The sequence below is a fragment of the Lissotriton vulgaris genome, chromosome 9 (genome assembly GCF_964263255.1).
Source record: "Lissotriton vulgaris chromosome 9, aLisVul1.2, whole genome shotgun sequence".
Lineage (NCBI taxonomy): Eukaryota > Metazoa > Chordata > Amphibia > Caudata > Salamandridae > Lissotriton > Lissotriton vulgaris.
Window position 1 is genome coordinate 994,657,817 of NC_141697.1, and position 24,865 is coordinate 994,682,681.

Consider the following 24,865-nt stretch of genomic DNA (forward strand, 5'->3'; position numbering starts at 1 on the left):
GAAAGAAAGAAAAATAGTGGAGCCAATAGTCTTTAACATAAAGTCAAAATAATTCAACGGAAAGTTGACAGTCAGTAACACCAGCAAGTAGCAAACACAGTATAACATTTTGGCATGTATCTTACTACCATCTTTGTAAGCCTGTGACATTACTGGGAGTTTCAGGAATTCCACTAGCAGCACTATGGGTGGACTCACTACTACATACATAGTCAGAGAGTACTAAAAAAAGGCCTTTTTTACTTTTTTTCTCTTGTATAGCAAAATAAATTACTGTTACGTGAACTTGTGGTAGCCGCCATAATGGCAGCTCACTCAGCTTTCACCCAAGAAATACAGACACAGGCCATGATGATGCAGACTCACAGTACTTTAAGCAGTACATGCAGGTGGGGATAGGAATGTCTTACTTTTCTATAGGGGTGGCACTGCCACTGGCCATACTTCATCCACTCAGCGTCTGCTCTACTACATCATACACCTCTGCTCTGAAGTAGGCGGGCTTCCTGGGACTCTTTATCAAGCTGCTGTGAGCGGGACAATTGTGAATAACAAGAGGCGGTATTCCGTTTGAGTTAAGCCATTTCGCTGCAGCAAGACGAGGCGAACGGGTTCTTAAGCGTTGTCTTCTAGGTGACAGATTAACTTCCGCCATGGGTAAAGGAGATCCCAACAAGCCTAGAGGCAAGATGTCCTCCTACGCCTACTTCGTGCAGACGTGCCGGGAGGAGCATAAAAAGAAACACCCGGAAGCGTCAGTGAACTTCGCTGAGTTCTCCAAGAAGTGCTCCGAGCGGTGGAAGACAATGAACGCAAAAGAAAAGGGCAAATTTGAAGACATGGCAAAGGGGGACAAGGTCCGGTATGATCGGGAGATGAAATCATACGTGCCACCAAAGGGCGAGACCAAAGGAAAGAAGAAGAAAGATCCTAATGCCCCCAAGAGACCACCTTTGGCATTTTTCCTCTTCTGCTCTGAACACCGTCCCAAAATCAAGACTGATCATCCTGGCTTGTCAATTGGCGATACAGCGAAAAAATTGGGGGAGAAGTGGTCGGAACAGACAGCGAAAGACAAAATCCCATTTGAACAGAAAGCTGCGAAACTGAAGGAGAAATATGAAAAGGACGTTGCAGCATACCGTGCAGAGGGGAAGGGTGACGTAGGGAAAAAATCACCTGGAAGGCCAGCAGTGGCAGCAAAGAAAAAAGTAGAGCCAGAAGATGACGACGATGACGAAGAAGAGGACGAGGAGGAAGAAGAAGAGGATGAGGGGGAAGAAGAGGAGGATGACGAGTAACTTGAATGCCTGCTATGAGATTTTGTGCTGGAAGTCCATTGTTTTGCTAAGAATGTGAACTCGAGTGCAGCTCAATGTTAGCGCTGGTATACAAACTGTACAGAATTGTGTATAGGTAATGTGTGATTCTTTTACGGAAAAAAACTCAGTTTTTAATGTAAGTAGTAGCTGAGGTGCCACTTCAGTTAGTATGGATTCTGATGTTGTGGAATGTCTCTGCATATTTGCATATTTAAAAGGATTCTAAAGACTTCACAATAAGCCCTGGTATGTCCATGTACTGTAGGAGTATCATAGCAGATTTTACATCCGTGTAGACTGGTGCATTGTACTTTTCTAAAACTTTTTTTTAGCAATTTTGTACACCTCTGCTTTCGATGAGGATAAAGAAGATAACATCCAGGCTCCAAAGTACGTCTATGATTCTTCTTAATGTCTCAAATGTACCAAAGTTTCTTTTTTCAACAACTAACTAACACCCGTTTCATTATAATTTGGAAACCGCCGTCTTCTTATCTTGAATTGCATTCAACAAAACCATTCTTTACAGTCATAAATATTAAGACTCGCTCGTCCTTCGTTTCACCCTTCTTTAACTTTTTGTTCTTCACATCCCTAAACTACATCTGATATGACTTGGCTTCACAATAAAAATTTGCCAGCTGAGTTGAAGTGAAATAGAGGGGGCCATTGGTTACCCGAGAAGTACCGCAGCTAATGCTATTACAAGTCAAGGTGACTGTCTTCTCCGTGATAGCCCAAAAAGTAGTTCTAAATTAGTAACTGTTCTTAACAGTACAGTCTACTTATACTAGTGTACTGTGTACTACTGTACAGTACATCATACATTCCTTTGCGAGCCTACTCAAAAACATTTCAATGAGTAAGGAGTATATTAATTTACCACTGTCCGCCGCCGCTGATTCTCCCCCCCCAGCTCCTCCTGTTGGCACCGCCGCATTCAGAGTGGACCCCTCCCCACTGCTGGCCCCGGCACTGGTGGTCATCTGTGCCGCATCAGATGTTGTGACGTCTAGGAAAAACCTGTCATATTTTCATATGGCATACACACTCCCCTATTTTGTCTCGTAATGGAAGAAAATGTTACATAACACATTTTTTATTACTGGGATTGAAAAAAAGTAACGGTTTTGGGGAGAAAGTGTTAACCTTTTATATGCTAATTCCATTAAATGCTACACTTCTTCTTATGACAACTGATGAATGCTTGCTTAACGTGCACCATTTTTCTCATTACAGAAAGAAGATTCCATTGCCCTTCTGCCAGACGATTCACCAACTACTAGTAAGTCATCACCAGAAGTACTTTAAAGAAGGTGAGGGCTCCCGCACAGTTATTCTAATAATTTCAACGTGTCTGTTAACTAATATTAAGTTTGAGTCATAGTAATTTCATTCATGAGAATGTTGTTTAAACTTTAACGTCATCTTCATCCATCACCATTGCTCGCTCCGAATACTACGCTATTAAAATTAAAGAAATAATGTTTTAATTTATTAAATGAAAATAAAACTTTAAAACTAACAAAAACTGTGTGGTTTTTGTTCACGAGTGAGTAAGCGGAAGGGTTTAAACTACTGCACTTGGCAGTCATGTTTCAGTGACTCAGATAGGCCGGGACTCGGCGGTAGTCTTCTTCTGTTCTTCTGGGTCGTAAAATCATTGGTCAGACACACTAGATAGTCGGTCAGGGGATTGCGGGTTCAACTTCTGTTCGGACTGAGCTATGTCAAAAGTCGAACTGCACCTATCATCAACAATGTCCTATTTCTCTTGTCCATACTTCTTTGTGTGCCCAATAGTCCCTGAAACACTAGCGGTATGGGATGTGCTCCTCTCAAATCAAAAAGGCAACTGCTACCTTTTACTTGGTGTAAACAATGACATTGTGTTGTTGGAAATTGTCAAAACACTTACATTAAGAAGACTGGAATAGACAGCAAGGGCAACCCAGAGGACTGCACTCAGTGCCTAGAGCTATTGCTGGATCAGAGTTTTGTTTCACACCGTTTGCCGACTGGGCACGCTTAGCTACCTACACAGACCGACTCATAATCGTAAATAGTAGTAGCACAGAGAGTGATGGTAGAGGCAGGATAAGAATGTAGAAAGTAGTCTACATTAGAAGAAGATCAAAGACTATTTTGTAAAACATAGAATTATTAGGAAACAGTTTGTAATGAATAGGAGCTGTAAAAGTTAGGGAAGTATAAGTATTAATATAACAATAGAACAACTTACTGGGGCCAGCAGAAGAGCCTGCAAGGGACTGATCCTGTCCACCTTCTTCCACCGGAGTCTCAGTCGCCGCCGGCGCCTTGCCTCTGGGAGGTTCTGGTGACATGAAATAAAGAAACACAACATGGATGATTGTTTTGTGGGAAATATTTGATTTCTTTGAACACAATCTAAAATTATGTTGGGGAAACAAATTAACAACAATTGCATCTGATCTGGTCAACTAGGAGGATAATAGTACAGTATTGCAGGATTCGCAGACCGTCTAATAGGAAAGTTATGTAATTCACTAACTACACCAATAACAAAAATGTTCTACTACGACTGCCATCACTCAGCAGCACGAGACGTCGCGTGACAGACACAGTCCGTCATCATGATTGCAGACCATTAACAAATGTCCTATAACAAGTAATAAATAATATACTCAATGTATCAATCCACCACTATCTCTTCAAAGTGGCAGCAGCAGGAGTACAAAGAAGGACTAGACTTGAGTCTACTGTCTCTACCATTACGCAGTAATGCTCTCAAATGAGTAAAAAGTTGCAAACAAGTAAGCATAGTAGCAACGCCAATAAGCAGGCGAGCACCTGCAATGACAGAAGCTATTTAACCTCTTGGCTGCTAAGGCAATATTTTACTTCTCATCTAATTTCCATTGAAATCAATCAAAAGTGCATGACGAGTTACCCTTGTCATTAGCAGCCAAGAGGTTAAAGATTAATTTACCTGCAATGTAATCGAATCAGCAGCATTCGTACTCTTCAGGAAAAAATAGATTAGCAATATAACAGAGCAAAAGAAAAAAAAAGTAGTTATTAAATAGCTACTTACCAAGGCCAGGGAACTCCAATCCTAGCAGATCGAGCATGTCATGCTCCCGGTCCAGGATGTCAGTCCACCGGTGCGTCGCTTGCTGGTAGGAGCGCCGGACCCCAGACTCCTTCCACATGCCCCGGCACACCTTCTCCCACAGTTGGCGACGCTCCCAGAGGCCATAACCGGAAGCAATCCGCCCACCTGCTGCCACGGTCTTAGGGAGGTGGACTTGGACAAAAACCATCAAGGTGGCCACCTCCACCGCAGAGAAGATCTCCCTGGCCTGGACTTGCTCCCCCCTCAAACGCCCGCAAGGGAGATGGGTACGGGGTGCTGGGCCCTTCCCCTTGCCCTTGTCGGCTCCCTTTGCCATGGTCCTGGGCAAAAGAAAAAGGAAAGAAGAATAGGTGTGAAAAAAAATAAGAGAGAGAGCGAAAGAAATAAAGTAGGTAATAAAGTAACAAAAAGTTCAAAAAAATACAAAATATAGATGTAGGAAATTGTAGAGATAGATAATAAGCAAAAAAAAGCAAAACAAGTTCAGAAAAACATAGGATTACAAAGATGTAAGATGGATAGAAAGGTAGCATGCCCAAAAACCATAGCAATGAATGAAAAACAAGATGGCCGCGCCCATAGAGGACCGCGTGGGTAAGTTTGCGCAATATTTTCCCCGCGAGCACGCAAAAACACAGGTGAACTCGTAATAGCGCGCCGCATACAATGCGAGATTGCCAATAGCTACCGGAACCGGAAATACGCAACGCGCACAAGATGGCCGCGCCCATGTACGACCGCATGGGTAACTTCGCGGTCGGTGCGCTGCAAGCGGCTTACAAAGATGCAGAAAAACCCTGCGAACACGCAAAAAAAAACAATCCGCTAATTTGCACGAATTCGAGGATTGCGAGTTCGATTTAGCGCGAATTCGTGCCCCGCGAATCTCGCGAAATTGCAGAAAAACGAATTTTGCAAAATTGAAAGCACTTAGCAGGTGCCACCGTTCAAGCTACTTTGTAACCATTCCCTGCAGTGCTTCCTGAGGGGCCCCTCCAAAGTTCAGTTGCCTACTTGCAACTATTCTCTGACCCTGCTCTGACCTTCAAAGCAGGGTCAGAGAATAGTTACAAGTATGGCACAATGCTCCTGTAAAAATAATTAAACTGCAACAGGAAGCACTTACAGCTAAGGAAGCAGGTGCCAGACTTGAAGCTCAAATTCAGTGACACATTAACCAGCCCCAAATTAATTCATTTCAGTTGAGGCTGGGCAGGTGTGCTTTCCCCCCATAATCTACAGTGGTGAACCAGAGGGTGCTGTGATGAACCAGAGGGTGGCAGTGCTGAACCAGAGGGTGGCAGTGATGAACCAGAGGGTGGCAGGGATGAACCAGAGGGTGGCAGGGATGAACCAGAAGGTGCTGTGATGAACCAGAGGATGGCAGTGATCAACCAGAGGGTGGCAGTCTTGAACCAGAGGGTGACAGTGATCAACCAGAGGGTGTCAGTGATCAACCAGAGGGTGGCACTGGTGAACCAGAGGGTGCTGTGATGAACCAGAGGGTGGCAGTGATGAACCAGAGGGGGGCAGTGATGATCCAGAGGGTGGCAGTGGCAAACCAGCGGGTGGCAGTGATGAACCAGAGGGTGGCAGTGATGATCCTGAGGGTGGCAGTGGCGAACCAGAGGGTGGCAGTAATGAACCAGAGGGTGGCAGTGATGAACCAGAGGGTGGCAGGGATGAACCAGAGGGTGGCAGTGGTGAACCAGAGGGTGGCAGTCATGAACCAGAGGGTGGCACTGGTGAACCAGAGGGTGCTGTGATGAACCAGAGGGGGACAGTGATGATCCAGAGGGTGGCAGTGGCAAACTAGAGGGTGGCAGTGATGAACCAGAGGGGGACATTGATGATCCAGAGGGTGGCAGTGGCAAACAAGAGGGTGGCAGTGATGAACCAGAGGGTGGCAGTGATGATCCAGTGGGGGGCAGTGGCGAACCAGAGGGTGGCAGTAATGAACCAGAGGGTGTCAGTGATGAATCAGAGGGTGGCAGTGGTGAACCAGAGGGTGATGCACCAGAGGATAGCAGTGATGAACCAGAGGGTGGCAGTCTTGAACCAGAGTGTGGCAGTGGTGAACCAGAGGGTGCTGTGATGAGCCAGAGGGTGGTAGTGGTGAACCAGAGGGTGGCAGTGATGAACCAGAGGGTGGCAGTGATGAACCAGAGGGTGGCAGTGATGAACCAGAGGGTGGCACTGGTGAACCAGAGGGTGCTGTGACGAACCAGAGAGGGACAGTGATGATCCAGAGGGTGGCAGTGGCAAAGCAGAGGGTGGCAGTGATAAGCCAGATGGTGGCAGTGATGATCCAGAGGGTGACAGTGGCAAACCAGAGGGTGGCAGTAATGAACCCGAGGGTGGCAGTGATGAACCAGAGGGTGGCAGTGGTGAACCAGAGGGTGATGAACCAGAGGATAGCAGTGATGAACCAGAGGGTGGCAGTCTTGAACCAGAGGGTGGCAGTGGTGAACCAGAGGGTGCTGTGATGAACCAGAGGGTGGCAGTGGTGAACCAGAGGGTGATAGTGGTGAACCAGAGGTTGACAGTGGTTAACCAGAGAGTGACAGTGGTGAACCAGAGAGTGGCAGTGGTGAATCAGAGGGTGCTGTGATGAACCAGCGGGTGGCAGTGGTGAACCAGAGGGTGATAGTGATGAACCAGAGGGTGGCAGTGGTGAACCAGAGGGTGGCAGTGATGAACCGGAGGGTGGCTGCGAAGAACCACAGGGTCGCACACAGGCTGGACACGTAGAAACAACATGGTCACGACCGTTGCGACCACACAAGTAAGTTCGCGTTCCCGAACTTGTAAAAAACCCTCGCGAACTGGCAAAAACCCTTGCGAACACGCAAAAAAAACAAATTCGCATGAATTCGCAGATTTTGCGAATGGCGAGTTCGCTTTCGTGCGAATTCGTGGAACGGGAATTCACAAATTTCGCCCATACTTACATTTAGCATGGACTTATTTTAATTTGTGTTCTAAGGGAAGCATACTGTGTTATGTTATCACTCAAGGGTTTCTTGTTTATTCAGTGCCTCACACATTGTGAATGATTGTCTTCACTTTTAGTGTGTATCATTCTACTACATTATAACTTTGGGACAATTTAAATGGATTGAAGAAACTGTTGAAGGATATGTAATGGACTTAAGGAAACTTGCATCATCGTGCAAATATGATCATTTAGTAGAAGAACTTATTCGTGACCAATTCATGTAATATGGAAAAAGTAAGGGAGGAACTGTGACTACGAGATGAACCAACTCTCGAAGAAGTCCTGTGGGTGGCAAAAAGGATTGAGCATTTAATGAAGTGTGTTGCGGTCATTAAAAAGGAGTGTGATAAAGACATAAAGGTACAAGTAGTAAAATCGAGGTTTAAAAAGTTGCTGTTAAAGAATCAAAAGGATAAAGAATTGCAAAAAGGAAAAGTAGTTGAGCGTAAATGTTATAGATGCCAAAATGGAGGTCACATTGCAAATGATAAAAAATGTCCTGCGTTAAGTCAGATGTGCAGCAAGTGCAAAAAGAAAGGGCACTTTGCAGTAGTGAGTAGGAGTAAATATGAACTAAGAATCAAAAAGGTTGATGTGGATTATGATGATTGTGTTGACGTTAGCAAAGAGGATTTTGAATGTGGCCAAATTGTTGTGGAAATAGAAAATCCGGGCAGCAACAGGTGTTGTCCGTTTGACACTATTGTGGTGGAAGGTGGAACTACCTGCGTTCTGTTCGATTCAGGTGCTAAGATCACAATCATTTCAAATGATTTTTTTTGTACCAAATTGAAAAACATAAATGTGCTAACTAAACCTGACATCAGCCCATTTGCGTATGGGGGTGAACCCATAAAGTTGCATAGATACTTAATTGGTTTGATTGAATAGAAGAACAGACTGGTTTCTGGAAAAATATATGTATCTAAGAAAGGTGAGAGCACCATCAGTTGGTCCATCAGGGGGATTTGGAAGCTATGCTTGACCCTAATAGTGATCCTCACATTCAAATCAAGGAAAGAGCATTTGCAATGGATATGACTGCTGAGCACAGCTTTGAGGAGAAAATTTCCTAAGGTTTTTAGGGAAGATTTGGGATGTTAGAAAGGATATAAACATAGAATCAGATTGAAGCAAGATACTCAACCAGTCTGTTGTAAGCTTCAAAATGTACCAATTGCTATTAGAGAAGACATGTAAATGAGATTCTTAAGTTGAAACGTAATGGAATCATTGACAAGGTGGAGGGCACGGAATGGCTTGCTCCTGTGGTTGCTGCCAAGAAATCTAATGGAGACCTATGCCTTTGCATTGATTTGAGGCAATTGAACAAGAACGTTATCGTAGATAGGGGCCCTCTTCCGAATATTACTGAGTTGTTGGTTTTGTTAGGTGGGCCTAAAATATTTAGTACAATTGACCTCACCTCTGTGTACCATCAGGTTGAGTTAGAGGAGTCCTGTAGGGATCATACAGCGTTCATTACTCCATTTGGATCATTTAGATTCATCAGGTTGCCCATTTGGATTGGTGTCTGCCTCTTCAGTTTTTCAGCGTGTCATGGAGAAGGTGCTTAAGTGCATTGATGGTGTCAGCATATATCAGGAAGACATCCTGATTTTGGGGAAAGATGAATTTGTACATGATGTACATTTGAAAGAGGTGCTTGGAAAGTTGTGGGCATGTAATCTAACCATTAAAGTTGAAAAGTAAAGATTTTGCACAGGTTCTATTAATTATCTTGGTCATAATATTACTGGAGAAGGCATCAAACCCAAGAGTGATTTGGTTTTCACCATTCAGAATATGAATTACCCTTCTAATAAGGATGAATTAATTAAATTTCTAGGCATGGTAGGTATTATGCTAAGTTTGCTACAAGCATTGCAGAATTGACCGCTTGCATGAGGAACCTTTTAGGGAGAGGTGTGGACTTTGAAGGTCATTAGGATGGCGGACGGACCTGCGTCCGTCCGCCACCCCCGAGGTAGAGGGACCGTCTGCATGGGCAGCGGCTGTCCCTCCAAGCAAATTAGCATGTGACCGCCACCCTGGCGGTCACATCCCATACCTTTAACCTTGCGGCGGGTGCTGCTTGAAGCAGCACCCGCAGCAAGGTTAAAAATGCATGTATTGCATTTACATGCACAAAGCGGCAGGCACCGTGCGGTGCCTGCCGCTTTGTTCATGTAAATGCAGGGGGGTACCATAGGTACCCCCCATGTGTACCCCCCACCCCCTGACACTCTGGGGGCCCGCAACGGGCCCCCAAACTGAAAAGACCACATGCTTTTCCACGGCGGAAAAGCCGCCGTGGAAAAGCATGTTTCCTGCCCCATCCTAATATGGCTGGCGGTGTCTGATAGACACCGCCACAATATTAGAGCTTTTCCGCCACAGTCAGAAGGCGACTGCAGAGGAAAAGTGGCAGATGGTTTTCCCGTCCGCCGATGACCCCCAGCCATCCTAATCTGGCGGGGGTCTTTGGAGGCACTGTTGCGGTGATTCGGCATCCTCCGGGCCAGCGGTGGCTTCCGCCGGCCCGGAGGATGCGGAATCACCGCAATCCTAATCGGCCCCTTAGTTTGGTCGGAGCAGTGTGAGAAAGAATTTCCCACCATTAAAGAGTGTATGACTGCTGCTCCTTGTCTTAAAAGTTTTGACCTGAAGACCAATCCCATTCTGACAACTGATGCTAGTGAAAGAGGTCTGAGCGGAGTATTGCAACAGCATCGTCTTGATGGAATGCTGCCCATAATGTTTTTGTCACAGAGCTTGAGAGATGGGGAATCCAGGTATTCTGTTGTGGAGATTGTAGCCCTTGCCATTTACTGGGCTATTAGAAAGTTGAAGACATGTTTGTGGGGTGGGAATTTTGAGATTCAAACAGATCATAACCCTTTGCTTGAAATCTTCAACAAGAAAGGTCTCGATTTAATTTCCAGCAGAATCACTAAGTGGGTGATTGCGTTACAGGAATATAGTTTCGCAGCGAAAGAAATTCCACGTGTAGACAACGGTGTAGCTGATGCGTTATCGTGCCTCACTCCTAATTAGCCCCTTCTGGTGATAGATGAAGATGATATGGATGAGGAGTGTGAATGGGTATGTGTGTTGGAAAATTGTGTCATTTCTGAGGTTGTCTATTGACCCTATTATAAATGAGGTGATGTTGCTTCCAGGGAAATGGAAGAGTTCTTGTCCTCAAGAGGTATAATTCACAAGTCTTGTGCACTTTATCATCCCAAATCTAATGGGAAGGTTGAAAGATTCAACAGGGTGTTTAAATAAACAACCATTGCATTAGCCAAATCAAACTCTTTAGTCTGGAGAAAGGAAGTCCTAAAAAAAATTGGAGGAGTACAGGTTGACACCTCACAGCACAACTTGAAGACCCCGTCTCAACTGTTTCATGGAAGGCTTCCCAACACTTTCCTTGAGCTGCCTTGGGTAAACAAGTATGAAATATCTAGGGGAAAGGGATCAGATGAGAGTGGGGTGCAGGAGAGGGAAGATTTGAGGGCTGCTAACAGAAAAAAATGTTTGGTAATAGAAAAGCGTTAAAAAAACGGAGGTTAAAGTGGGCGATTGGGTGATGGTAAAACATCCAGGATTGTCTGGGAATCCTTTTAAGTTTTTGAAAACTTTGCAAGTAATTACAATTTTTCGTAATGGGGTAAGAACGCAGGATCATCATATTTGGCATCTGCGATTTTAAAACAGGACTCAGGAGTGTCCAAGTCTGTGAGTGATCTTTGTGCAGGGTCGAGTAATGATCCTACTTCCCCTGACAGTGTTAGATCTGAGAATGATGGAAAACAGAGTGACTTGGCTGATAGTAGACGATCCAGCAGGGTTGTGAGATTTCCTGCATATCTGAGGGACTATGCTTATGCCATTTTCTTATGATCTTAGCACATTCCTTCTGCCGTTTGTGTCTCTGGTGGATTTGTTTCTTCAGCCTGCATTTTTATTGTAAATAGTTTTCTTTATGAAGGAAGGGTGGTGGGTGGCATTGGCAGTACTTCTAGCTTCATTTTTTCTGCCTGTGCTCAGTGATATAATGATGTCATCTCTTTCCCTAAGCCTTTTGGAATGCTGTGTATGTCAATGGAATATAGGTAAGTCATGCCTTGGAATTAGTTAGGGTCAGATTTGGCAGTTGGTGTATAGCTGCTGTCCTTGTTGGATGAGATCTTCTTTCCTAATGAATAAACTTGAATGTTTCATCTCTACTCTGCCCCTGGGTACATAAATCCACAGTTTAGACCATAAAAGTTTATAAATCACTGGGAGTACCCCGGGAGGTGGTTGCTCCAACAGATCAGACCACAAGAGTTGTCTATTCATTGGGATTATCCCGGGAAGTTGTTTCTCTAACAGCTGCCCACACATTGGTAGGACCTATGGCGAAGCAGCAAAGGTATATCTGCAAACCAATGTATGTCATTATGGCAATTGTGAGGAAAAAAGCATGAGTCACCTCAGTGTCCAAAACTGTTAGTTGAAACTATATAAAGTGCTCAGTTTGTTTGTTAAAAAACAGGATGTTAATCATGATTATTCATGGTCTGATGCCATATATTGACTCGAATATATTTATCTACATGGTTTAGCTGTATATGGCAACCACCGAGTGCCATCATAGAAGAGACTAAAAATCTTAAAGTCTTGAAAAAGATGGCATACGAATAATAAAAAAAGCCATCGAAACGCGTTGACGCTCACTGTTGCATAATCCAACCACCCAACTCACCCCAAGAACAAGAAAAAAAGCCACGTCTTGGATCGAGTTCAAATGAGGGTCATGATGTGCATATTCAAATGACAAATTGTTGATGTCTTTGTGTGTCTCTCCCCACTCGTTTTTCTTTTGATATATAGGAGGTTTTTTTAATAATTTGTTAGATTACAGTATAAGCATTTGTTTACGTATATGAATTGTGAATGAGTTTTTGTAATTGATGCAAAGGGTCTTTTTATGAAAGAATAATGTTTTTAATATGTTTTTACTGTGCGTCTGAATAAAATTTCTATATTTGATATATAAAATTGCTTTTGTTTATGCTTTTGCTTAGTGAAGCTTTGTGTCCAAGACCAATATTTGGGCATACTTACTCAGTTACTCACCCAAGGGAAACTGTTCACTCTACTGTTTACAAGTACCCCATTCCCCTGGGCCAAAAGGGGTCTCTTTCCTTTTTTCTAGATCTCTTTCCCTAAGTCTTTTGGAATGCTGTGTACGTCAATGGAATATAGGTAAGTCATGCCTTGGAATTAGTTAGGGGCAGATTTGGCAGGTGGTGTATAGCTGCTGTCCTTGTTGGATGATATCTTCTTTCCTAATGAATAAACTTGAATGTTTCTTCTCTACTCTGCCTGGTCGGATCCTTCTTTCATCAAGACTATCACACACCTCTCTTACAGGAGGTAACAGGGGGTTATTTCACTCATTAACATGGTCAGATAGTTTTAAAGGCTCCTAAACTTTTTATGCTTTTTAAAATTCTTTTCTTCCGGATTCTGTGTGGGCAATTGGACAATTGTGGGGAGGGGTTGATATCGCCAGTGTTAGAGCAGCTAGGAGCTTGCACTGCTTATAATACAAGGGATTTATGCTCATTGCACTTTGTATCGAGCTCACATACCTCCTCTTGGGTATACAACCTTTACAACAAAACTTTTACCACGCACTACCATTACAACGCAGTCATTACAACGCAAACCATTACAACGCATTGCGCTGGGGGGCGCTCTAGGATAGGGAATACGTTTAATTTACTATCCAACACCTTCCCTAGTGTCCACGGGGACTGGAGTTGAAATAGTAAATTAAACTATTCACTATCCAGCACCCCAAAGCGCTATGCGTTGTAAATGCATGCGTTGTAAAAACCGCGTTGTAAAGGTATGCGTGGTAAAAGTATGCGTTGTAACGTCATACATCCCTCCTCTAGCACTCCATCATTAGCATTTCCAGATCCCGGTCTGCCGCGGATTTTCCATTTGTGAAATAGGAGCAGGAACGTGCCTTGCTCTTCCAATGCATTCTGACGGCCAAATTCTTGGATGGCTTGCGTTGCGGCAAAGCTAGCATTTTGCCGCCTTGAGGGATTGAAAGGCAGCCTGGAGCTGACGCGCAGCAGACACAGCAGATAAGATACAACCAAGGTCTGGGGAATTTGTCTGCTTTTAAAATCTGGATGCACCTCTTTTATATGGTTTTAAAGGCTCTTTAACCTTTTACACTTTTTTTAATTCTTTGCTTCCGGCTCCTGTATGAGCAATTGGGCAACTGGGGTGGTGTTATCGCCAGTGCTAGTGCAACTTGATGCTTGCACTGCTTATAATACATGCTATTTATGCTCATTGAATTTTGTCTCCAGCTTACATACCTCTCCTGGCACTCCATGATTAGCATTTCCAGATCCCCAGTCTTCCATGGGTTTTCTGTTTGTGCAGTGGGAGCTGGAACAACTTACAATTCCGATGCGCTCTGACGGCTGCTATCTTGGACAACCTAGGGTGCGGCGGAAGTAGCATTTTGGGGGCTTTAGGGATTTAAAGGCAGTCTGGCGCTGATGCGCAGCGGATGCGCGTAGATGGTGCACTGCCGGCACGTCAAGGCAAGCCCGTCTGAGCCCATCTGCGCCTGGATCACGCAAGCGCCAGAACCCCAGCTGGTTTCTACTCAGATCCCAATATAAATATCAGAGACACAGTAAGGAGTTACTTGCCTTTAGGGGGTGTACTAACGAATGTCCCTGTTTTAACATGCTCTCCCTCTAGTCAGGAAACACAGCTAGCTGTAAGTAATTCAGGTTATCTCTTGATGGATGTATGATGTTACAACGCATACTTTTACAACGCACACCATTACAACACATTTTTTACAATGCATTCCATTACAACGCATGCCATTACAACAAATGTTTTAAAACTACCTTTACAATGCATTCTATTACAACGCATACTACCTTTACAACGCATACCATTACAACGCATACCATTACATTGCATGTATGGTAAGTATTGGATAGTGTAGGGGTAAAAATTACTATTCTAACTCCAGAGGGGTGCAACAGTAGGGTAAGTGTTGGATCGAGTAGGGGTAAACATTACTATTCTAACTCCAGGGGGGTGCAACAGTAGGGTAAGTGTTGGAAAGTGTAGGGGTAAAAATTACTATTCTAACTCCAGGGGGTGCAACAGTAAGGTAAGAGTTGGATAGTGTAGGGGTAAAAATTACTATTCTAACTCCAGGGGGTGCAACAGTAGGGTAAGTGTTGGATAGTGTAGGGGTAAAAATTACTATTCTAACTCCAGGGGGGTGCAACAGTAGGGTAAGTGTTGGATCGTGTAGGGGTAAACATTACTATTCTAACTCCAGGGGGGTGCAACAGTAGGGTAAGTGTTGGAAAGTGTAGGGGTAAAAATTACTATTCTAACTCCAGGGGGTGCAACAGTAGGGTAAGAGTTGGATAGTGTAGGGGTAAAAATTACTATTCTAACTCCAGGGGGTGCAACAGTAGGGTAAGTGTTGGATAGTGTAGGGGTAGAAATTTACTATTCTAACTCCAGGGGGGTGCAACAGTAGGGTAAGTGTTGGATAGAGTAGGGGTAAAAATTACTATTCTAACTCCAGGGGGTGCAACAGTAGGGTAAGTGTTGGATTGTGTAGTGGTAAAAATTACTATTCTAACTCCAGGGGGTGCAACAGTAGGGTAAGTGTTGGATAGTGTAAGGGTACTATGCGTTGTAATGGTATGCATTGTAATGGTATGCGTTGCAATGACATGCGTTGTAGTGGTATGCGTTGTACTGTCATGCGTTGTAATGGTTGCGTTGTAATGGCATGCGTTGTAATGGATGTTGCGTTGTAAAAGTTTCGTTGTAATGGTAGTGCGTTGTAAAAGTTGCGTTGTAAAGGTAGTTTCCCTCTCTTGATGCACCCTCTCCACCACTGGGATTCCCCTCATTTCATTCAGAGGTTACTTCAAGTCTTCCCCCCTCTTTGTACCGATGTGTACCTGTTAATAATCGGTCTCTGATTAAACATGCCACGGAAATGGCTATCCTAATCGAAACCCATCAACTTGACATCATGTTTATTACAGAAACATGGGCCAATTGTTCCTCCACCCGGATTCTTATCACTGCAGTTCACCCGGGATACACTATTTTCAGATTAGATCAACCCTTGAAAAGAGGAGGTGGGCTTGGAATTATCTATAGGGTCGAGATTAGAGCCAGTTTCGCAGCCATGACAAATGAAGACTGTGAAGCCCTATCTTTTTGGATCGAATTGAACAAAACCAATTCCTTTAGAGGGCTGATTATCTATTGCACATCCGGCCCCAAAAGTAGAACTCCATCTGCTCCTTCCTGCAAGGAGACCTCTTTAACTCCGAAATTACAAGTCTTGGAGATCTAAACTTTCATCTAGACTCAACTGAAGCGAGACACAATGGCACTCTTGGAAACCATGACTGACTTCTGGCTCACTCCGCTGATACAAAATCCTACTCACATTGCAGGCCATACACTAGATGCCAGTTTTACCAAAAACAAATCACTTATGGGTACTGGATATCCTTCCACTCTTTTAGTCCGACCACTTTGCCATTATTTTTTAACTTAGGTGCCCCAAAGACACTCTAGACTCTAACAAGCACACTGGCTTGATCTCCCAACTAACATGGAATTACTTAGATTACAGTCAACTTCAGCTTACAGATTATCTGCCCCATACAGAAAAGGCTGCTCAGTATTATTCAACTTGACTAGATATTGCCTTTTCCCAACTAGCCCCTACTAAAGTTATTAAACAAAATAGGAGCAAACCTTCAGCACCTTGGTATTCAGAGGTCCTTCGCTTAGAAAAACAAAAATGCAGACGACAAGAAAAAAAATGGACACGCAATTATGAAGCTCATGAGAAAGAACCGTACAGAAATTTTCTGTCAAAATATAAAACTCTTTTATTAACAAACTTACCAAACTACCTGAAGTCAAAGGAACTCATAGCAGTCAAGCCTTTTGCAACAAATTCCTCAATACTTCAGGAACAAGGTTCACCAAATCTACAATCTTTTCAGTGATGCCGGGATGCCACAAGCAAAGGGCAGCACCGATAATGACAAGAGTCAAAATAAGTTTTTTTGGTCGCTATGGTCAGTTTCAGTCCAGTCTCTACAACTCAGGCTGAGCATCTTATTCGGACCATGAAATCGGGATCTCCGAATGATCCCTGTCCCCTTTCAGTGCGCAAATACATCCCTGAACTAACTGCAAAGGTTTTAACAAACATTTTTAACTCTATGTTCTGTTCAGACATTTTCCCTTCTTAATGGAAGAAAGCTTCTATTCGTCCTCTTTTAGAAAAACCCAACCTTGATTCATATGCCCCCCCAGCTACTGACCTATCTCCAGACTCCCTTTCCCAGCTGAGATCATAGAAAAAATCATGAATACTCAACTTACACAGTTTATTAAAGAGCACAATCTGTTAGACCCAACTCAGTTTGCCTTCATATCAGAACACAGCACCGAGACAGCACTAATCAAAGCCACAAATGAACTTAAAACCATCCTAGATGAAGGTGGCAATGCAGCTTTGATATTGCTGGACTTACCCACGGCCTTTGGCACGTAGCTCACTAAATACTATGCTGTTGTTTAAAGACGATTGGCATAAAGGGAACAGTCTTAGAGCTACTCAGATTGTTTATAAAGTATTGGGAAAATATGGTGATGCTAGCCAGTTTCAGCTCCAACACCTTCTTGCTACTATGTTGGGTTCCGCAGGGGTCCTCGTTTAGTCCCATCCTTTTTAACTTATATGTAGCCGATCTTGCCGCGCTGATTCGATCCTTCGGTCAATCACTTACCTCCTACGTAGATGGTACACAAATTGTGCTATCTGCTGTAAATGATGCTAAACACTCCAGCCTTTAGCTTCATAATTGCATGAGAGAAATCAGCACCCGGATGGACAGGCACTCCCTAAAGTTAAATTCAGATAAGACAGAGGTTATTCTCTTCAGAAATCATCCTCACTTTTTCGACTCCTGATAGCTGGCCATTAGAAATGGGTCCATTCCCAATGCTGACTCCCAAAGTCAATAGTTTGGGTTTGATTCATGATGATAAACGTGATCTCAGCAAACAATTTAAAGCTACCATATCCGCGTCTTACAATACGTTAAGAACCATCAAAAAAAATCTTCCTTATATACCTATTAACTCTAGGAAAACAGTCATATCCTCCCTCACCCTGTCTAAAATAGACTATTACAATAGTTTATACATCAATCTACAGAAGCAATACATTAACAAAATGCAGGTTCTCCACAGCTCCGCTGCCAGAGTACTCCTTGACCTCCTTCAACATCTCTCAGTATCCCTTGGAATCAAGGAACTGCACTGGCCCACTATTAGCAATGGGATCAAATTCAAAACCATCAGTCTTACTTTTAAGTCCTTGCATGATATGGGTCCCGACTTCCTGAGACAAGCTATCTCCTGGTATGCCCCTATCAGGAACCTCAGATCTTTTGGAACCTATAAAGTGATGAGCTTTAGATTGAAGAAAACTAAAATGGGTGGTAGCATCTTCCTTGCTGGAGCCACTAGACATTGGAATCTGCTGCCTCTACACATTAGATTCACATCTTCGCTACAGGTTTTCAGAAAACTTCTTTTGTGTTTAAAATACTTTCTTTCATTTCAATAAATATCATATTACAGCATAGAGAACTCTGATAAAGATTTAGCAACGTACATATAGCATTAAGTACGTTTGAGAAATACTAAAGTCTATCTAAATTTGTAAGGGAGGTAAAGAAGGTGGGGAGGAAAATAACAAACAAAAAATAATCAGAATCCTAAATATAACGATCTAAAAAACAACGTGCTAACCTATATCTTAGAATAAATACTTGAAACAAATATAAGGAGAGATAGAGAATATTCATGGGGGATGAAAATTCTCAGATAATACAGAGTTGATGGTGTATACATCTTTTTCAACCTGATTAAGAAATGTAGTGAGGGGTAACCATAACAAGTCAACATTGAGAGAAGATAAACATTGAGCAGTATACAGAACATCTAATTTATGATGTGAGCACAACAAATCCTACCACATCTTATAGGATAATTTAGATAATGATTTCCAATTAAAAGTAATTTGCTGAAAAACAATTGCTAATAAAATGTCTAATAACTTATGCTTAGGGAAAGATGATACAAGGTAATTAGTTAAGGAACCTAGAAAAATATACAGAAAATTAAAGGAATATTTAAAACCAAAATTCTTTCTAATCCAGGACAAGACCTTACGCCAAAAAGAAACCGTATTGGGACAACTGAACAAATTTGCATAAGATCTGACTTAGGAAAATCACAAGACCAACAGCTATCAGAGGCGTCTGAGGAACATCTAGAACAGAGGAGAGGGGTAAAATATAGTATGTGATCAATTAAAAAAATAAGGATTGAGTAATACTCGCTGATCTAGAAACTTCGTGCCCATATCTTATTTCAAAAAGTAACCTCCCAAGTAATATCAAGATCCTGTTGCCATATAAGTTCTAACCTGAACTTAGGGGCCGATTAGGATGGCGGATGGTTCGCCACCACCATGTAGGCAGTGGCGATCCGTCCACCATCCGTGCCCGTCTGCCACCTATTTCCCCCCACCATATTACAATGGTGGGGGGGACCGCGGCGGAGGGAAAGACCGTCCGCTGCTTTTCCGCCGCTGTTGCCTTGCGACCGTGGAAGAAAAGGTATAATATGGTGGCGGTGTCTATCAGACACCGCCAGCCATATTAGGATGGGCTTTGGGGAATGCCATTCCGTGGCAGGCATACGGTCTTTGCTTTGGGGGCCTGTTGCAGGCCCCCAGGGTGAAGGGGTGTGGGGGGTGCACATGGGGGGTACCTATGGTAACCCCTGCATTTCAAAGTACAACATGGCAGGCACCGCGCGGTGCCTGTCATGTTGTGCTTTGAAACACAAAACATGCATTTTTAGCTTTGTGGCGGGCAGTGCTCAAAGCACCGCCCGCCGCAATGTTAAAAATGCGGGATGCACCCGTCACTGTGGTGGGTGCATCCTAATTCGGCGCACGGGACCTCTGCCATTATGGCGGACGGTCCCTTGCCACGACAGGATGGGGGATGGACAAAGTCCGTCCGCCATCCTAATCGGCCCCTTAGTTCGAGAAGGATTCTGAAGAGAGCGAGTTTTATAAATGAGTGAAGATTTAAGATCACTTTTCAAAAAGTCAGTAAATCCAGAAGAAAAGGAAAATGAATAAGTGGACTGCTGATTTGAGAGACGTCAAGAACCACATTCATTAGTGATATAAAATGAGTATAACAAGATTTGGGACAATGATAAAGAAGACAACATAGAGGGAAAGAGATAAGAACATTGTTATCGAAAAGTTGTGATTTCCACATAATACCTCTGTCTTTCCAAGTACACCAAAATAGAGGTCTGTTATTTAGCTTAATCAGAGAATTATACAATATCAGCATTTGTAAAAATCTAGAGGAAGTCAAAGTGACTGGAAGATGCGTAAATTTAATCATTGAAACAATTTTTTCCAAAATAGAAGATTGGAGAAGCGACTTTGTAGATGAAAAAGAAATATCATTAAATGTAAAAATACATTAAAAAGCTTTTTCAAGCTCAAGCCACAGCGAAAAACAAGAGAAAGTCAGCTCAAAAGTCCAAAATGTTGCCTGACAGAAGGCAAAAGCTTTATGATAATCATACAAATTCAGAAAATACACTCCATCCTCTAATTTGGATCTTTGTAAAATAACTAAAGTTACTCTTGTTTTTTTGTTATGCCATAAAAATCTAATAGGAAGAGCAATTTTCTTAAAGAAATATTTTGGAATGAGAACTGTTAACATAGAAAGAAGATATAACAAAAGAGGATCTAAACTCTCCCACCAAGATAAAAATAAAGGATTATTCTCTATTTAAGTATTTAATTCTTTAAAGTTCATTTTGATGGTCTCAGGATTAGAACTGGTAAACCAAAGCCCTAAATACTTAATCTTGGACGAAGTAGACCATTAATATCTGGTGAGGGGATAGGAGTGACAAAAAGTATATTTGTTAAGCAGATGGACTTCCGTTTTCTCTTTGTTTACTTTATATCCAGACACCTGTGAAAATGAAGACATTTCCTGTAAAAGCGGGAGCAAGGAACTATCAGGAGAAGAAATAAAAAAATAATATAATCTACATAAGCAGCAAATTTTAAATGCCGTAAGGTGATAGAATAATTATTACAAATTCGAGAGAAAAAAGGTTCCAGCGCTAAGACAAATAGCAAAGGAAAAAGTGGACACCCCTGATAGCCTTCTCTATGAAGTGAGAAATAGGAAGTAACTCTACCATTGACCAGTACTGATGCACGGGGTGCACAATATAACAGAGAAATAAGGGCTACGAATTTAGGACCAAAAACCTTGCCATTGTAACGATTGGAGCATAAATTCTCAACTTATTCAATCAAATGCTTTTTCAGCATCAATTGTTATGGCTGCAAGAGAGGCTTTAAATGCAGAGGCTTTACTGAGAACATTAAGAAACAATCAAGCGCTATCTGATTTAAGCCTCCCTTCAATAAAACCAGATTGCTCTTTCCCAATTAGGTGAGGAAGAAAGAACTCCAGACGACAAGCTAACAGTTTAGGAAATATTTTATAGTCCTTGTTTAATAAGGAGATCGGTCTATAAATTCTACAATGCTGGGGATCCTTACCTTCTTTGCATATAAGACAAATGATTGCTTACTGGAAGGTTTCTGAAGTGATGGAGAAATCAATAAAAGAGTTAAACAACCTATACAAATAAGGAAGAAGAAGATGAGAGAAATGAAGGTAATATTTCACAGTGAAAACATCAGGACCTGTTGTTTTCCCTAACTTTAAAGAATGTAGTGCTCCAGATAGTTCATCAGAAGTAAGATTACCCTCTAAAGCAGGTGTCTCCAACCAGTCGATCGTGAGCTACCAGTAGCTCCCAGACACCTTCAAAGTAGCTTGTAGCTTTGAGTTCATTTTTAAATAAGCCCTGGGTCAGAATTCTATTTTAAATGTTAAGGGAAGGCGGTGTTTACTTTACATTATTATCATCAGGCAGCAAGATACCAGAGCCTGATAATGAGCAGTGCTCAGTGTGATTTATGGAGCAGGCTGGGCCACACAGGTGAAGAAATAAAGTATTTAACTCTTAAGTAAATGTCTGAACAAAATTATGTTTCCTAATACTTGTGAATGGGAAAAAATAAAAATGAAAAGTTAACTTAATGATTAACTCTTCATTAGAATTTTCTCCCATTTCAAAGTGTTGCATGTACTAACAGGATGCCTCTTGCTCTCAGTGGCCAATAGACACTGTGCCATATTTATATCTGAAATATGGTCATTGTTTTTCAAAAAGGAGAAATTTAAAATGAAGAAAACTTTTTCTATGAAACATTAAGTATTAATGTATTTCTCCACTTTCAATTAAGATTACGATTAATGTTTTCTGAAGCATGTTTATTCACTTAAAAGTCCTCCCATTTAAACAAATTTATTTTTCTGTCATAAACATGGTATCATGTCTACAGGCCACAGGGAGCAAGATGCTTAATGTTTGTATATGTAATACTTGGAAATGGGAGAACATTTAAACGATGAGTTGTATGGAATCTACATAATCAAAGTTAACTCTTCAGTTTAATTTTCTCAATACAGTGCCATATTTATAAGTGAAAAATACAACCTTATTTGAAGCTTAAATGTCTCCCATATCTGCTGTACATGCAACGGTGCCACATATGGGGAAAGGTATGTCTTGTGACTCATGTACATATGACACAGTCTAACAGTCACCTGTACACATATCCCATTTATATGAACACAGGTTCATACATCCCCAAAGACCACGCTCCTACTGACACACATGGGAGCCCTATCATAGTGCCCCTAGTCAAAGTATTTTGTTGAAACCATAGCATCTGGCTCTATGGAGATTACGCTTAGAGCCAATTAAGCCGCCTGTGGGGACGTCTTGTAACAATGCACGATTTGCTTAGCCTTCAGTAGCTCACAATGATTTTTGCTGATCAGAAGTAGCTCTCACTACAGAAAAGGTTGGAGCTCCATGCTCTAAAGAATCAAAATCCAGGTCAAGGGTAGTGGTATGGAATGTCTGACTTAGATATTCTGCTATTCTGGAAGATCGGGGTATTACCTCTGGGGTGTATTAGGACTGATAAAATTTAACAAACTCTTCCAAAATAGTGATTAGTAATAGATTGACCTTGTGCAGAGGATATAGAGTCAATGACATGTCTCTCTTTCCTTACCTTTAAATTATTGGCTAACATTTTAGCAACCTTATTTTTCCCACCATAATACCGCACATTTTGCCTCAGATGTAAGTGATTAGCTTGCTCAATAGAATTAGTAATGAACTTCAATTTAGCTTGTAACAACTCTGTCAAATCATTGGATGATTTAGAAGAACAATATCTTTGTTCTAGGGACTTAATTGAGGAAAGCAATGCATTATGTTCTCTCAATCTACCCCTCTTTCTCTTAGAGACAAAGTTTAAAATAAAGTCCTGTGGTGACGCTTTAAAAGTAACCGAATAATAAAGAAGGAGAGATCCCTGAATTATCATTAAAGGAGAAAAATTCCAAACCAAAAGAGATGAAAGATCTAGAAAATTGATCATCCTGAATCCAAAAATTATTGAATTTCCACTATGAGATGGAGGTCTAGGGGGAACCAAGTCCAAGTCAGTGACAATCATGGCATGATCATAAAGTACAATGGAGTAATATGGGAATGTATAAGGCACTGTGAAAGAGATTTGGAGAGAAAAATGTGGTCTAATCATGAAAGTGCACCATGAGTGGCAGAATAAAAGGTATAGCCTCTAACAGTAGGGTTAGACAGTATCCATGAATCTACCAATGCACCTTTCGCAATGGCAGAGTGAAAATGTTTAGACATGTTATGCGACAAAAACTTAACTGATGACTGTCTATCAAAAAAAGGATCTAAAATTTGATTACAGTCCCCACCTAGGACAAAGTACGCATCATAATACTGTGTACATTTTCTTGGAATGCAAGGCCAAAAATTATGATTGGGTTGAGTCGGAGTATATACATTCATTATAGTCAGAGGTATATTTTCTACAAGAATATTAACAATAATCCATCTCCCTGCATGATCTATTTCTTGTGAAACCATGGTAAGATTAAGAGATTTATTACACAGTATCACAACCCCATTCTTCTTGTTAACTGAAGGAGAAACAAATACCTGTCCAACCCAATTTTGTTTGAATTTCAATGCTTCAACTTGGATAAAATGGGTTTCTTAAAGAAGAACAAGATCAGGTTACCCAAATGCGATAATATTCTCTGTCATTTAACAGAATTAAGCGACCCCTTAATAGTCCATGTTATTACTCTGAATTATACACAGTGAATAAAGGGTAGGCACTCTGAGAACTATAAACCAGCTAAAAATGAACACAATTAATATTGACATATATAAACGAAACAATAAGGCAGCAAGATACCAGAGCCTGATCATAAGCAGTGCTCAGTCAGATTTATGGGGTATGCTGGGCCACAGAGGTGAAGAAATAAAGTATTTAACTCTTAAGTAAACGTCTTATCAAAATTATGTTTCCTAATACTTTTGAATGGGAAAAAATAAAAAAAAGTTAACTCAATGGTTAACTCTTCATTATAATTTTCTCCCATTTCAAAGTGTTGCATGTACGAACAGGAAGCCTCTTGCTTATTTAATTGATTCCATTGTTCTTATCTATGTGATAAGCCTTTGGAAATACTAGCCCAAAGTAACAACTACCATACCATTGTGCGGGCAACCTATAATAGGCATTTTTACCACACACGTAATAAATCCCTGGAAAAACAGGATCAGTTCAGGATCAGTTCCCCCTTTTAGTCCCCATCCCCCCATGATTAGGAAGGTGTATTTACATTCACTGGAACCAATGAAGACACTGGTATAATCTGTTTTTAGTCTATGTAGACAGAATTGCCCGCTATAGGGACATTGCAGCATGAGTCTTGCCTTTCTTACAGTCCCCATCCTGATTAGCCCATGGTGGTGCATGTGACTTCTGCTCAACAGCCTTCTTTTGGAAATCCTGCCTTCTCTCCTCTACTAAATTTAGGAAATCTTTCTCTTCATCACGCAAAATGCATGTTAGAATATTCTTGTGAGCATATGTTATATCTATTGGGTTAGTTGTGAAAAAGAACTCACGCATGAGCACTTCATCTTTACTATTAAGCACTGGATTCATATTTCTTCGAATGAGGATTTCTGAAAAGACCAAATCCATATTCGAATAGTAAT

The 24,865-nt window shown here is 41.8% G+C and overlaps 1 pseudogene; it reads left to right on the forward strand.

The window, feature by feature from the left end:
- The first annotated feature begins 565 nt into the window (after nt 1-565).
- Nucleotides 566-1,530, forward strand: LOC147692697 (high mobility group protein B2 pseudogene; annotated as a pseudogene).
- Nucleotides 1,531-24,865: the final 23,335 nt, after the last annotated feature.